The following is a 15641-nucleotide window of genomic DNA, read 5'->3' as shown; positions in this document are numbered from 1 at the left end:
GACCTATCAAACATCTTAAAATAACTACCAGAGAAATGTCTGTGGTAACCGCGATATAAGCGGGACAATTGACACCGGTCCTTTGAATTATTTGAAAATAATGCACATCATTACCACCTTGGGTGTGCATTATTTTCAAATAATTCAACTGACCGTCATCAATTATTCCTTACATAACTCGTTTTTAATAAAAAGCTTAATGCAGTCAAATAATACACTGTTGGAGTGTTGATCTTTTAAAGTGCATTATATCTGACTAAGATCACTAAGAGGAATTTAACAAGTGCCTAGCTTGGGCGAAACATTAAGATTTCATGTCTAGCTCCCTAAAATTAAGAAAACCTAACAAAAGAATGTTTCAGAAGAAGAAAATAAGCCCATCTACACACATGAGATCAGTTATGTCTTTGCAACCAGTTTTAACAATTTCACACCTCACATTGTTAGTTTTGGCAGCTCTAGAAGTGTCAAGGACACAAAGCGGGTAACAACAGCGTAAGTGTTAAAATTGCCATAAGGAGGACCCATCTGGTGCCAAGAGAGCTGAGGAGGAGATTGTGTTTGCTGCAGGCCCAACGCATGTGCGGCTTAATCAAATAGCCTATCATGTTTGTCTCTCAGCATCATAACTGGCTCCCTGCAATGTGTCTTATCTTCTTGCTAAGCGTACTGGCAGAATGTTCCTCATCCTCACAGCAGGGGAACCTCCTTCATCCCGTCCCAAAAAAACACACCAACGCACATGCACACAGTCTACAGCAGGACTGCAGTCATTACATGCACTTCCTGAGGTGTGAAGACAACAAGGTGAACGTGGAGAACCGCACCATATGACATCAAATATAAAACTAGTTCACAAGGAAACGTCTCTGTTAAGTCAAAGCAATTTCCGTACAAACTATCGGAAGGGACAATGTCTCATTTGTGGAGCAATAGACCAGCTGTCTCCAGTACCCCCACAAAGACCAGCCTCCAGTTAACCAGCAGGAGCACAAATCACACAAAGGTCTTTATTGATCTGTTTTAGGGTCTCTTAATAGCCGAAGAGATTGGAGGTGTTTAGGGATGGTCTACATTTGTAGTGTCTGTTGTACTCTTTTGACAATCACCCCCCCCCCCCCCCAAACCAGAATCAGCAGAAGGTCATTTCACTGTGGCTATTGATGACTTAGTTCACATTCATTCAGCATTGCGTGGAGATGTAATCGATGTCTTGATACTGGCTGGCCAAATCAATATATGTATCATCTTTAAAACATCAGTTCTTCAGAAGTGTGCTTCTTATAATTGGAACAGACTCTGAATTACCAACCAAAAAGCAATATGATCTTAGAAATAGTGCCAAACACATTTAGAATGAATGAAATATGCATAACTTTATTATAGCACCGTTTCAGAGATTTGCAACTATTATTCAAGCATTCGTTGATGCCATAACAAAATACGCATGGGAAATAATGTGTTCTGCATTCCTAAAATTACAGTTTATCTTTGTAACATCCTTACAAACATTACACTTACACATTAATAGATATATATAAAATAACAATGTATAAATGTTATAAATCTGTCTGTAGACGCAAATTAGTTAGATCTGACACGTTATGATAGACTAAGGCAACATAACAGACCCACCAATGGTTTCCAATCAATCCTTAAAGTCAGACATCACACTACAGATGTATAATGATGTGTGGATGAAAAATCAAAAGATGCATTTAGTGTCAAATTGAAATTCATCTGTAATTGCAGCTTTCATAACAAGCTGCCCATCCAATTCAAGACCTACAATTATGAACATACTGTAAGAGGAAAATAATTTTTTGTGTGCTCTTTTTAGTAAACGCTGGCTTGAGACGCATTTTAAAGTGAACTATTTTATATTAGTAATAAAAACGTGTTTTAATAAAAAGTGTTTATTAAAATAGTACAAAACGACTTTGTTAATTGGAAAATAAATGATAAATGAATAGCAATTATAAATAACTTAAGCATTTACAAGAAATTGTGTATTGGTGGGCTATATATCCATTTATATTTATGACAAAATGCGTTTTGCAATGGTTTAATTTCAAAGCCAAATTGCTATCGATAACATATGTATCGATAAATAACTATTGTTTACTATTTTGTATAATTGAAATACAAATAATATTAATGCAAACGGACTGGAATAGGAGGAGAGGTAAAAGTTGTGGTTTCTTACCAACCAGTACCCAAAGAAAACCCAGTCAAACACGAAATAGATAACAATAATATATGACTAAAAATAAGAGCAGGTATCTCACCGTGTTTTAATCCGTTGAGCAGGAGACGCGTGAAGAAGCGGACCATAGATGCTGAGCTGCTCGCGCTCTGAGAAAGAGACTCAAGCGCGCTCCCTGATGCGCGCCGCTGTGAGAGCTGATGTCAGTGATGATGATCATAAAACGAGTTTACCGCGCAAATCTCACTACTTCTATAAAAACGTAACCGACGACATTATGAAACGACGGAATTTCCTAGTGATCACTCTCAGATAAGGTAACACATCAACTACAATTTTAAGGATTGACTTCAGTGGCGGCGTTTCAAGAAAACCTAGGGTATGGCAAAAATTCTTCGTACAAGAAGGCCATTCAAATAACGAATCTATGAAACCATTATATCCATATGTGTACATACTCCACCAACCTGTATAAAATCATATTATAATTGCACGGATGTACACTTACTGACAACAATACGGAAGCAATACAAATGAAAAACAAAAATAGAAATCATGGTTGTTTAAAATGCTTTTCAAATGTTGTCATTCTTAACTAAGTGCAACTCCAGCAACAGATAAACTAAAACAAGATAATATCAAAACATACTGTAACATCCCCTCACAAATCTTGTCATGACAGCCGCCAATAAACACTTATAAAACACAATAAAGACTTTTAATGATGTGATAGAGCATACGTAGACGTAGTTAACCCAGCCAGCTAACCAAAGACTAAAACACTAAATAAAACTCTTAGTAAAACAGGGCTAAATGCAAAAACAAGTCTTACCTTTTGTCGTTGTGCAGTTTTTATTCCACAAGTCGCCATATTCAAAAACGCGCGCAAATAATTAATAAAATTCACTTATACTGCGCTACAATGTCCCAGTGGAAGAGAACATGTTTATTTATCCACAGAGAACAAATCATATTACTTCTGGAATAATGTATGCAATATGCATTGCGCGAATGTGGGGGAGAACCGTGAGTCTGTTTGAATGTTAAAACAAAAAAAGGAGTTTACTTGCGAAAATAAAGATTATAACAACAGCGGTCATCATGAAACCTCCTGCACAATTCAAGCTGCGCTGCAAGAATGACAGGCTGATGACATCAAAGTACCGCGAGGGTGAGGTGAGAAATCATGGGAAGAGTTTGCTTTCAAACCGCTCTCGCGGCACGTTGATGTCATCCACATGTCGGTTCCTGTATTATAGCATGAAGTCGAGCACACGCGTAAATTATCCATATTAGTGATGTACCAATGTTCAGATATGTTCTACTGAAAATATTTAATATTATTTTTAATGAGCTTCATTATAGCCTGTTGATTTCTGGTGTTTTGTCTGACTGCTAGGGTATGGCAACTGCCATACCCTGCCATACGCAAACGCCGCCCCTGATTGACTTCATTTACGTTTCATAATAGCATTATAGCTTTACAATTCTGTATTATGGGAAGAAGACACACATTCGTCACAAACAGGTTTTCCACATTTTTTCCTCATGAAAACAACTCTTAACACATAAAAGTAAGAATTGAAAAAATAGCATATTAAGACAGCATATAAGTTCCCTGCACACGTCTGACATCTCAGGAGAAACATTATAACGTTACCGAACTAATAAATAAGCAAACGGCCTAACTTACGACAAAATGATTGCTATGCACCATTGCATCGCCGCTTTTACAGAGAATTAACACGGGGTGCATCTCTCGACTATTAAAATAAAATGTTATCAACTAAACAATTACACCTGCGAGGAAAACTATTAAGCCGGGCATTCACTTCTTCTTTTTCACTTAAGGTAAAAAACTTATTCATTATATGGTAAAAAGAGCTGGTTATCAAAATAAATTGAGGTAACAACTTGGTTACAGTATGCAAACATACTTAAAGTTTTTCTGAATACAATCTTAGTAAATGTGCTGTGGAGAAAACATAGATGAGAAGAGCTAAAGCTTTCTGTAACATCATGTGTTATTTGACTACAGTATGTTCACACTCTCAGTTTAAATCCGATTTTGTGCATATCTAATTTGAATGACTGACTGTCCACCAGAGGCAAAGCTACATTAAAGGGCCATTTCATGGATAGGAACATTAATCTTTGTTGAAAGTGGGTCATATTTGTAGTCGAAATGTAACATCAATTTAGAAATTTGTGCCTATTTGACCGAGAAAAGACAGAACATGACTTTAGAGCACATTTGTATGAAAAACTACAACTCCCACTATGCACCACAATGCACAGCTCTGCAAGCCACTCCCATTAATCGGAACACGGCTCAGATATGCTATTGTGTACATAAATGCCACGTTAGTAAAACAAATAAAATAGCCACCACTGTGTCTGACAGACACCAATCATGACTTACTTTTAAACTGTATAAAATAATAACACTCTGGCCTGGTGTGTAACAAAGTCTTATTCAAACAGTAACGTGCGGTTTCAGATCCGCAGTACAAATGTCTTTCCAAGTACTTAAAAATGGGTATGCATATTAAATGTTTATTAAGTTTTACCAATTTTCTTTTGGTCTCTTGTTTACTGTAATTACATCTGTGTAATATCAGCCTCATTGCTTTCACATAGACATATAAAACACCGCTCAGATATGCTATTGTGTACATAAATGCCACCTTAGTATAACAAAGAAAATAGAAACACTCACTTTACAGTCAGACGTCCGTTTATCCCTGCATCCTGCACACAAACGCGTCCCCTGCACAATATCTCCACAGACGCGCTGCCTCAGCTCTGTGCTCGTAAGCGGAAACACGTCTTTGAAATAAACATGTCCAAACACGCGCAAAGTTGCTCTCTTGCCTCGAAACATTCACCAAACAAACGTTCATTTCCTTATCTGATGCAAAAATGTTATAAAGAAGGCACACAGCGAGAGTAGAGGCACTATCAGTCCGGGCTCCTCTACGCAGCAGAGGCCCAGGCTCCGGCCTAATCCTCGGGCTTCTGTTCCTCCATCTGCCTCAGCTCTTTGCTGTATTGTGACTCATAAAGGTGCAATGAACAGCGGATTAGAGCATCACACTTGCAAAATCACCTTCTTCTATATCATATTGATTAACTTCCGCTGTTATTGTAACACGAAGTCTGGCTCGCTCCACAACGTCTGTAAGCTTAGCTTAGCATAAAGATAGCGGCTGATCGTTTTTTCGTCTGTGTTCGTATATTTTCGTAAGTTCCACCCACTGATCTGTAATAGGTCTTTAGCGTGAGTGGGTCCCACCCATAGCCCCCACCTTGGAAAAATGAGGAATGAGTGTCTGTAGTCTTTCACACTAAACAGAGATACAGGATTTCCTTTTTTCAATGACGCAAAATGACGATTTTTACATCATTGAAAGAAGGAAGTGCCTCACTGAAATGAGTATTTCTCCCCTTTCAGGGGAAACTGAGTAAATAATGCATGACCATTTAAAAACATGACTGGGGTTCTAACGATACAAAGGTTAATGCAAATGGGTGAAGGTTCCCTGTGGGGCCCCAGGCAAATTTAATCAGTCAGGCCCTATCAAAAGATTTTTTCTTAATACTGTATATCTTTTGGTAGTCAGACATATAATTATACAACATACAGTAAATGGCCAAAACGTATCTAACAGAACATAAAGTGTTTATTTTAATCAAAATAATGTCAGTTTTCATCTTAATAAAAGACACAATAAGACATAACCTTTGAGGTACAATACAATCTTCATATTCATAATAGGCTATCACCTCAAATTTATGTGCGCATCATTCCCAGTACCACCTTTTCCATTTCAGCCTGAATTAATATCTGCTAACACTATAATACATGCTGCTGCTAACCCTAGCTAACCTATCCTTTTACCAGTCTTTCATCTAGCAAATAATTACATGCAGTGAAATTATTATGAAATTGACATCCAAAGTATTTGTCTTTATTATCTTTACAGTAAGTCAATCATCATTATCTTGTCGTTCCTCCTCTTCTTGATTCTTCTTTCTATTTTGGCTGCCAGACAGATAAGTCTCTTTATGTTTCAAATCATGCATTTTCTCAGTAACGTGAGTTTAAAGGTGCTTTAAGCGAATCTGTGTGAAGTCACTTCTTGTTGACGTTCGAAGTGTTGTCAAACAAAACGAAGCATAGAAAACTCCTCCCCCTCCCTCTCCCCTATTTCTCACTCTCCCCCTTGCCCCTCCCTACCGTTCTTCCTCACGCACACTAATGCTAAGTTCACACTACATGATTTTAAGCCAGATTTAAGCCCGATTTGCAAATCGTTCGCTCGCCGACAGGTCGGGGTGTGATCGGGTGCAAATCGCGGGGGATTAGCGGGCGATCGACGTTCGCAAATCTGTTGGTATGAAAGAGCCAACAACGCATCAAAGACGCTCGCAGACGCGTCGCCGACACCAGAAAAATATCTAGCACGCTAGATATCTGGAGCTGTCGCGCGACTCGACCTCCTATGATGTCACGAGCAACAGCCAATCCGACGAGGGGTTAACGTCACACAGAAAGATGAGCAGCATGTCACCAAGAAAACATTGAACTCAGGCATAATCTCTGTATGACGTTTCACATATATTTACCACAACTGCGCTGAGAAAAAGAAACGTGGAGAGAAATAGCAAACGCTGTAAAACAGCCAGGTGAGCAAATGTTATTATTACATTATCTAAATGTTATAGGGTAAATGTAAAATAATTGGTCATATTTCCATATACATGCATATTATAAAAGCTAGCGTAATCCTATTTTTGGGATATGTCTATAAAACATTATAAAGTGTATAATTCTTTTTACTGTAATTCTGTTTATTGTTATATATTGTGTATTAGAAGATATTCAGTTACATTACAATCTGCCTTTTGTACCAGTCGAAAGAGCTTGTAAACAAAGGAATAAATTCTCATATTTAGATTGAATAGACAAATAAAATAAATGAAAGTGTGGAGGTAAATATTAACTGAAAACAATGAATTTCTTTACTGATTTTAGACTTTACTGTTGCACAAGTGGACTCACAAACAACTAGGGATACATTAACTTAATTTGGGAACCATGGCTTTGGAATTGAGGGATACTGAAGACCCAGTTCTCTTATCACATCTCAAAAGAAGCATAATGGTGATGATATACAACCCCCAGGAGACTGACAGAAGCGGATCAATGTTGTCACCTGACAAACCTACCCTATGCATATATCATGCATGACATGTGCAGTCCCAATGTGTTTTTGTTTACAAACTATTGACTTTACTATGTATTACATTTATCAATAAGGTGATTAAACTTGTTAAAGGGTTTAGATTGAATTTCCCAGTGCTGTTTCATGAAATAAATGGTCTATCGAAAGTAATATATTTAATGTAACAAAGTATAAAAGTATAAAACACATTGTCATATTTTCCAAAACTAGCCAATATGAATAGTGCTTTATAGCCTTGCATTGTTGTTTGTGCAACTTGAAAACAATGTAGTACATTTGAATGTATATTATGTGGACAGACAAATATAAATTGTTAGAACACGTGCAGTGCACCACATTAACACAATTAAACATTACAAAAATGTAGAGCCCTTTTAAGGGCTGGGTGATATATAAATATCGTAATATAATTGTGTGTGATTGGCTGTTAGATTAATCCACATTGAGTAAAAATGCCCAGAGCTTATCATCACAATCGCCATACATTTTATCATGATCAGATATGTTGATGTTTAGCATCCTAGTATAGAAACATAGTTAAGTGAAGTGAGTATTTGCCAATGTATGGTAACCCATACTTGGAATGTGACCTCTGCATTTAACCCATCCAGTGAATAGTGAACACACGCACTGCAAGTCGTGAACACACAAACACCCGGAGCAGTGGGCAGCTATCCCTGCAGCGCCCGGGGAGCAATTAGGGTTAAGGTGCCTTGCTCAAGGGCACCAGAGTTGCAACCCGCCGGTCGTGAGCCTCGGGTTACAAGCCCGACACTCTAACCACTAGGCTACAACTGCCCCCTGTTAATGTTCTGTGAATAATGAGTGTGGATCAAGAAATAAAGTTAGTACAAGGCACTTAATTGCAACATGCATATTGCCTTTATTTGTTACATTCCTGCACCTTTTGATTCATATGCAATTAAAATTAATTGAATAATAATACAACAATAAACAGAATACTTAAAACATTGAAAAAGTGAACCACAGACAAAGTAGTCCCACATCAGATTGCGTTGCACTTTTGCTGTTGCCATACAAATGCGATGTGAGGTGGTGTTCATCGGTTGAAAAGCACGCATCCCATGATTCTTCCACTGCCCATCAACCATGTTGTGGTCAGCAGTCTGCTACAGCTGGAGGGGTAGCAAGTACCCCAAAGCAATGTGGAAACTGCCACTTCCTTTCGAAGTCCATGCCTATTGTATGCAACTCTCCTTTCGTTGATGGTGTCTAAAACAATAGGACACACCAAATGTCAGTGATTAAATTTTTATATATTCAAGACTACCTTTTAAAATGGATTTATTTGCATAGTTATATGTAGAACAAAATTGGATAGCCATGCTTTTGTGAGTCAAACACCTTGGGTCTCATTTATAAAACTGTGCGTAGGATCCTTACTAAAAGTCTACGTATGCACAAAATCCAAAAATTGCATACGGCAAAAAATATTAAGACAGACAAAGCAATGTTCCCTTTCTGCAAGTGTGCGTACATGAATTATCTTCTGATCCCACCACGCAAGCCCATTCTCCCATTTTTTTTTTTTTAAAGATCACAACCTTTGCGTGGTAACTGGCGTACCCATAGCCTGGTAAGCCAGACCTACATCAAGATGTAAGGTCTGGCAACTCTTCACACAAACGGCTCAATGCAAGGGGCGGGATATAAGGTTGTCCCTCAAAATGCCTCTGCACGCAATAGGATAGCGCTATGAACAAACAGAGCAACGAAGAAGGTGACGTAGTTACCGTAACCAGTCGGCAAAACTCCAAACACATCTTTCTTGCTTAAAAAGGACTTCAGTAGGGTTATTTGCTCTTCTCTCAAAGAAAAACATAAGTCTAAAGTCGCGGCCAAAGCCGCTTCAAAAGAAAGCTGTTCGCCAGCAGCAGCAGCCATTCTTTGTTTTCAAGTAAGAACCGTTGCAGCTCTGTCGTCATCATGTTAAGCCCGCCCCACAGACGCTACACACGATGTGATTGGCCTGACCAAATTTTGGTTTTTGGAGCTGTTAAGTGTATTGTGAGTGCCTAGACTAAACCCTGGCAGCAAATATATTTTGCGGCCGCTAGGGTGCGTCTAGATTTCTAGGCTAGCGTACCCATGTTTCCAGACCTATTTTGTGCATACACATGCTTTATAAATGAGACCCCTTCTTACTAAATCCATATAAATAAGTATAAAGATAAACTAGGGACTAAACAACATGTAGAATAACAAATATTACAATATACTGTAAGGTTTGGAAGTAATTTTATATTTATTGCTGTGTTAACATAATTCATGTTTATACACAAAATACTTTAATATACACATAGTGTAAGCTCAGATAAAATTATGAAATTAATGTATACAGGTATATATAGACATAAAAATATAATTACTTATGCTTTTTGGAACTATATCCCTGTTTCTAATAATAGTTTTTACTAAAACACTTTTATCAAAGACAGTCAACTGCTGATGTCCACAATGTTATGGGTGTTCTTTTTTTAAATGAAGTATATATTATACTTATATTTTGTAATAACCCTACCTTCAAGAAATCGTCCTTTATAACCTGGCTGGTACAGAGCAGAACAGGTATCCAAAACTATTTGTGGGATGGTGCTTGTCACCCATCCTGGACTTGAACCTGAGGGACTTGTGTCACCTGCATGACACCAAAAAGTTCAAAAACATACCCAGACAGAAAAAAAACGTTGACAACATTCAGTTCATATTCGTTTGAAATGAAATCACACAAACCTGTTGCATAGAATTGCAAGGTCAAAGACAATTAAACGCTCTCCAAGTCATGCTTTGCGAAGCCTGTCCTATTCTATTTGAATGATAATTAAATCAAGAAACACAGCTTTTAAGCACAGTAGACAACATTTTGATATTTTAAATGTGATCATAGCCAAACAAAAGCATGCAGCTATATTTCCTATATAAACACGCTGTACTCACCTCCCACTCTTTAATCCCTGCTGTCCGCGTGTGGTGCTGATTTACCTCTCCACATCCACATCTCTTTAATTTTTTTCCTTTTGCGGCTTTGCAGCACTAATTTCTGTCTGAAATCTATATATACAAACAAAAGTTTTGCGCGTCTTCTTGTTTCTTCTTCTGTGTGTTTACTCGCGCGCGTGTTGTTTCGCGTAATTTCCGGTTTGTTTTATCGCGTGATTTTTCGTGACAAAACGTGGTTTCTAGACAAGATAGAATCGTCGGGTGATAGAGTTGTTCTCAACTCGTGTAGTGTGTTACCTCCTGTTGTGGGGCATTCACGTTATGTCGTGTGGTGTGAACTGCTCAACAACGTGAATACTCCTGATTTCACAGAGAGCAAGTCATGTAGTGTGAACCGCACAGTTCGGACCAACGTTTTAAAGTCATGTAGTCTGTACGAGCCTTAACCCGCAAAACCCCACTACCAAATCCTTCTTGTCGTTTATTGGCTGGAACACGTTTGTTATGTTTCATGGTTGTAGGCTGCACCACTTTGTTTTTGTTGCAATTTTTGGAGCCTGGGCTGTCTACAGAGACCGCGTTTTTACAGTGTGTTCAGGGGACAGGCAGCTAGCAGATAGTGAGATGAGATGTTTGCTGTAGCAAAATAATTTTTATGGCCTAAAACGCCTGAATTCGCTTAGTGTGTCCTTAATATGCTACACCTTGAAACAGCCGGCAAAAGCGTCAAGAGCATACAAGCATAATGAGAGGGGACCTCACTAAGGGGGATGCAGACATGCAGTTGCGTTACGTATTATTAATACTAAAATTTCGGATTGTTTAAATTATCAGGCCTTGGGGGCCCCCTCAAAATAGAGTGATATTTTGGAATTTGGAAATAGCTCTGAATGAACAGGACTGGACTACTTTAATCGCAAGTGAAGATATTATAAACAATAGTGTCATCTTTCACAGCAAGGTTAAAATGGTTATGGCATCATTCATTAAAAAGGATAGGCGTAGAAGAAAAGATGCAAAGACCATACTGTGGCTTAACAAAGATTGCAGATTGCAAATGAAGAGAAGAGATAAACTACTTAAAAGGGCGATTAAAACTGGCCTTACTATAGATAGACAACAATTCACTTCAGCAAGAAATAAAGCTACACAAATGATGCGGAAAGCTAAAGCAAATTTCTTTAAGAACATAATTGATAGTGCAAAAGGAAATGGGAAAAAAATTTGGCAAGGTATAAATAAACTAACTGGTAGACAGAATATACAAGATAAATTAACTGAACTTAAAATTAACAATGTACTGATGAAAAACCCACTTATTTTAGCGTCCGAGTTAAATTCGTTTTTTAGAAATTCTGTTAATGAAATATCTGAATTATTTACCCCAACCATAAGTGTGTCTTCTACAGTAAACTATACACAGCCGATATTTATGATAAAGGAAATTACAGAACTAGAGGTGGCCTCCATTATTGATGAATTAAATAACTCCAAAAGCAAGGATGTGTTTGGTTTGGACACACATTTTATTAAATTACATAAAGAGTCTTTGATATGTCCTATTACACATATGATCAATCTGTCAATAAGACAATCTATTGTTCCAACTGATTGGAAAATGGCTACAATTATACCAATTTTTAAAAAAGGGAGTAAATTAGATATTAACAATTATAGACCTATCAGCATCTTACCGGTCATATCTAAAATCATCGAAAAGTGGGTAGCTAAACAATTAATAAAGCATTTAAACATAAGTACATCTTCTCTGCACTCTATGCAGTTTGGCTTTCGCGCCCACCACTCAACAGAAACGGCAGTTACTGTTTTTATCGAAAAGGTCAAACATTCATTAGACACTCATTCTGTTGTGGGTGCTGTCTTTTTGGATCTGAAAAGGGCGTTTGATACCGTCAATCATCAGATTCTCTTGTCAAGATTATCAAAATTTAACTTCTCAGATCAAGCTATCAATTGGATGAAGTCTTACTTGAACAATAGAATGCACTGTGTTTCGGTTGATAACATTACATCATCTTATCTTGAATGTCCAGTAGGAGTTCCTCAAGGCCCCATACTTGCACCTATTTTATTTTCTCTATATATTAATGACCTGCCCACAGTATGTCAAAACATCAATATTTTAATGTATGCAGACGACGCCGTAATTTTTACACATGCAAAAACTGTACAAGAAGCCTCTCAGTCACTGACATCTGTACTGAGTCGTGTACAGGAGTGGTTAACTGAATCATGTCTACTCTTGAATCCCCAAAAAACTGTATGTTTAATGTTTTCGAAGCGACAGACTGAAATTACTCGTTCGAAAGTTTTTTTAAATCAAGAAGAACTACAGTTGGTAAATGAATTCAAATACCTTGGTATTGTTTTAGATTCTACACTGTCTTTTAAAAATCATATCAAAAGTCTCTCAAAAACTGTTAAATTTAATCTTTTTAACTTTAGATACATTAGACCATCTTTGTCATATAAAACAGCCAGAATGTTTCTCCATGCTATGATCCTGTCCCATATGGAATACGGCTTTACCAACTGGTCACTTACAAACGCCACAACGCTTAAACCAATGGAGTCATTATTCAATCGAGCTATAAAAATTTTAGACAGAAAACCATTGTCATATCATCACTGCTTGAGTTTGCAGAAACACATTTTTTTAAATTCTGCAAATTTTACAAAGTTCAAATATGCCTGTGTTATCTATAAGATCTTAAATGGACTTGCTCCACCCCCACTAAGCGAATATATTAAATTGAAAAAAATGGGTGGAGGAACATATGTAACCAGGGCTGCTATAAGAGGAGATTGTATTGTGCCTTATAGACGCACAACATTTGGACAATATGCACTATCAATCAAAGGATCGGAGATCTGGAACACGCTACCTGTTGATGTAAGAGAATGTCCGACCTATATCAGTTTTAAGAGCAATTTGAAGCTATGGCTAAATACAAATCAATTTTGTGAACACTGAGTGATTAGAGGAATATATTTATTTATTTATATAGAATAGCAATTCAATTCATGTGTATGTCTATGTATTCTATATCATGAGTCTGTCTATGAGGTTAGAGGGTATGTTTGGTTAATTGTGGTATTTCGTGGTATTTCGTGTTGTTAGTGTAAACAGGAGTTTGTGTTGTTTTCGTTCATTTTTGTGACGTCTGATTTATGTTAACTGATTCGTTCATTATTGTGATGTCTGACTTATGTTAATTCATAGTTAAATGTTTTGTTTTGTCTCATTAAGCACTGTTGGTGACCTGGTAAGGGACTACAGATGTAAAATAGCCTGGGGGCTAATTCTGGCATATTCATATGGCTGAAAAGCTATTATGTTTCTTAATATGTATTGTCCCTTTTAAATAAATTAAATAAATCCAAATTAAATAAATTAAATAAATAACGAAGTGATTTCTAATCACTCTTACAGTACTTAGGGGCAGTGTTGTATTCGAGACCAGGTCATTCGAGTCCGAGTCAAGACTGAGTCGAGAGAGAGTTGAGTCTGAGTCAAGACCGAGTCGAGAGAGGGTTGAGTCCGAGTCAAGACCGAGACCAGAGAAGGTCGAGACCGAGTCAAGACCGAATCCACATAAGACTTTTGCACAATACTGTATATTTGAAAATTTAAATGAATAAATAAATGTTATTATGGTATTGTGTAAATGGTTATCACCAACCACATAATATTTTTTCTTCTAAGATATAAATCAAGAAAAAAAAAATAATACAGAAATATATGTAGACTAAATTTACAATACTGTGCTGACTCGTTTACTGCTGGAATGATATGTAGTGCCACTCTGTGCTTTAGCGCCACCGTCTTATCGTTTTGGGTAACAGTGGCTTATCTAATGCTTAAATCTCACTGGACGGGTGCGTTTTATTGCACTGCCGTGAGGTAAAAGTCACGGCAGTGCAAAAACCTGCGCAGGTCTGACCGTCTGACCTCGCGCCAGTCTGATGCGCGCAAAAAATCACCAATCACTGTTCGTGTCAATCTTACATCCGTTTAAAGAAACAGTAATATATATTTTTAAAGGGACTCATGTGGACTTGAGAATAAGTCCGATTCCAAATGTATTCGAGTACGAATCGAGACAGAGTCAAAATGCTCACAAGTTCATGACAAGACCAAGACCATTAAAATATGGTCTCGAGATCGAGTCCGAGTCTCGAGTACTACAACACTGCTTAGGGGTGCAACGGTTCTCGGTAAAGAATCGAACCGTCCCGTTATCCTCCCATGGTTCGGCATCCACATGGTCTTCCTGTGCATCGTGTTTGATTCGACCACACATTTCTAATATAGTTTAATGAAAAACAACACATAATACCGCTAATGTATGGTTCTGAATACGCTCTGCGTTTGTACGTGAGAGTACATGTCCAATCAACTCGTAGTATTGTCATCAGGGGCGCCGTAAAGGGGGGAAAAGTTAGGACGATTCTAAGGGCCCATGAACTTTTGAGGGCCCCAGCCAAGGACTGTGCCGCACACGCAACCCCCTTAAGCTGAGCCCTCTTAGCTCCGCCCCGTCTTTACTCTGCGTTTTAGCGCCTCTTCAATCCACGGTCTCACAGTGCACGTGAACTTCAGAAGAGAACAAGGTGTGTGTATTTACTGCTATTTCCTATGATATCTGCATATGTGCACTTCCTTACTATAAATTCAGTTTACACAATGTGACACTGGAGCAATACAATGCAGTTTTCTTTCCACTGTAAAGTCTTCGCTCTGTTCACCCCAGTTTAAAAAAACACAAGGGGATTTACGTTCCCTGTTTTGTGTTATGATTCTAACGCGAAGTCAGCCCTTATAAGCTGTTTAAATTAACGTAGCCCGTATAAGCTAATTAACATAAACTAGAAATGTGATCGGTTACACACTGTTTTGTTTTGTAACGCAATATGCAACGAAAGGATTTTTATGCAGTCTTAAATCGAGTTGGTTGTGATAAAACTGAAATGCAACTAAGGCTAAACTAGTCAAATTATGTATATTAAAGCTTCTTAACTTGCAACAGGGTTAAGAAATCAATGGAAATCTATGTCGTAATCTGCTATAGTTGTCATTCTTTTCATTTTAGAGCCCCGTTGATTAAAAAACAGTCTCATTTAATAACAGTATAGCTGTTTTCTTAAATAATAACTCAACCCTAAACCAACTTTTTTAGTTAATGATCTGTAAGAATGGGGTT

At 37.6% G+C, this 15641-nt stretch overlaps 1 protein-coding gene across 3 annotated transcripts in view; it reads right to left on the bottom strand.

The window, feature by feature from the left end:
• draxina (dorsal inhibitory axon guidance protein a) overlaps positions 1-2367 on the bottom strand; it is a 40777-nt gene extending 38410 nt beyond the window's left edge. For 2 of the 3 annotated variants that reach the window (XM_065241998.1, XM_065242000.1), the window contains exon 1: positions 2289-2364. The gene's annotated coding sequence lies outside the window, so the exon portion shown is untranslated. Of the gene's footprint in view, positions 1-2288 lie in introns of all 3 variants that reach the window. The other variant, XM_065241999.1, reaches the window with a different exon arrangement.
• Between the last annotated feature and the right edge of the window lie 13274 nt (positions 2368-15641).

The sequence above is a fragment of the Paramisgurnus dabryanus genome, chromosome 14 (genome assembly GCF_030506205.2).
Source record: "Paramisgurnus dabryanus chromosome 14, PD_genome_1.1, whole genome shotgun sequence".
Classification (NCBI taxonomy): Eukaryota; Metazoa; Chordata; class Actinopteri; order Cypriniformes; family Cobitidae; genus Paramisgurnus; species Paramisgurnus dabryanus.
Note: the sequence above shows the minus strand (reverse complement) of the source record. Positions and strands in the feature narration are given on the sequence as shown.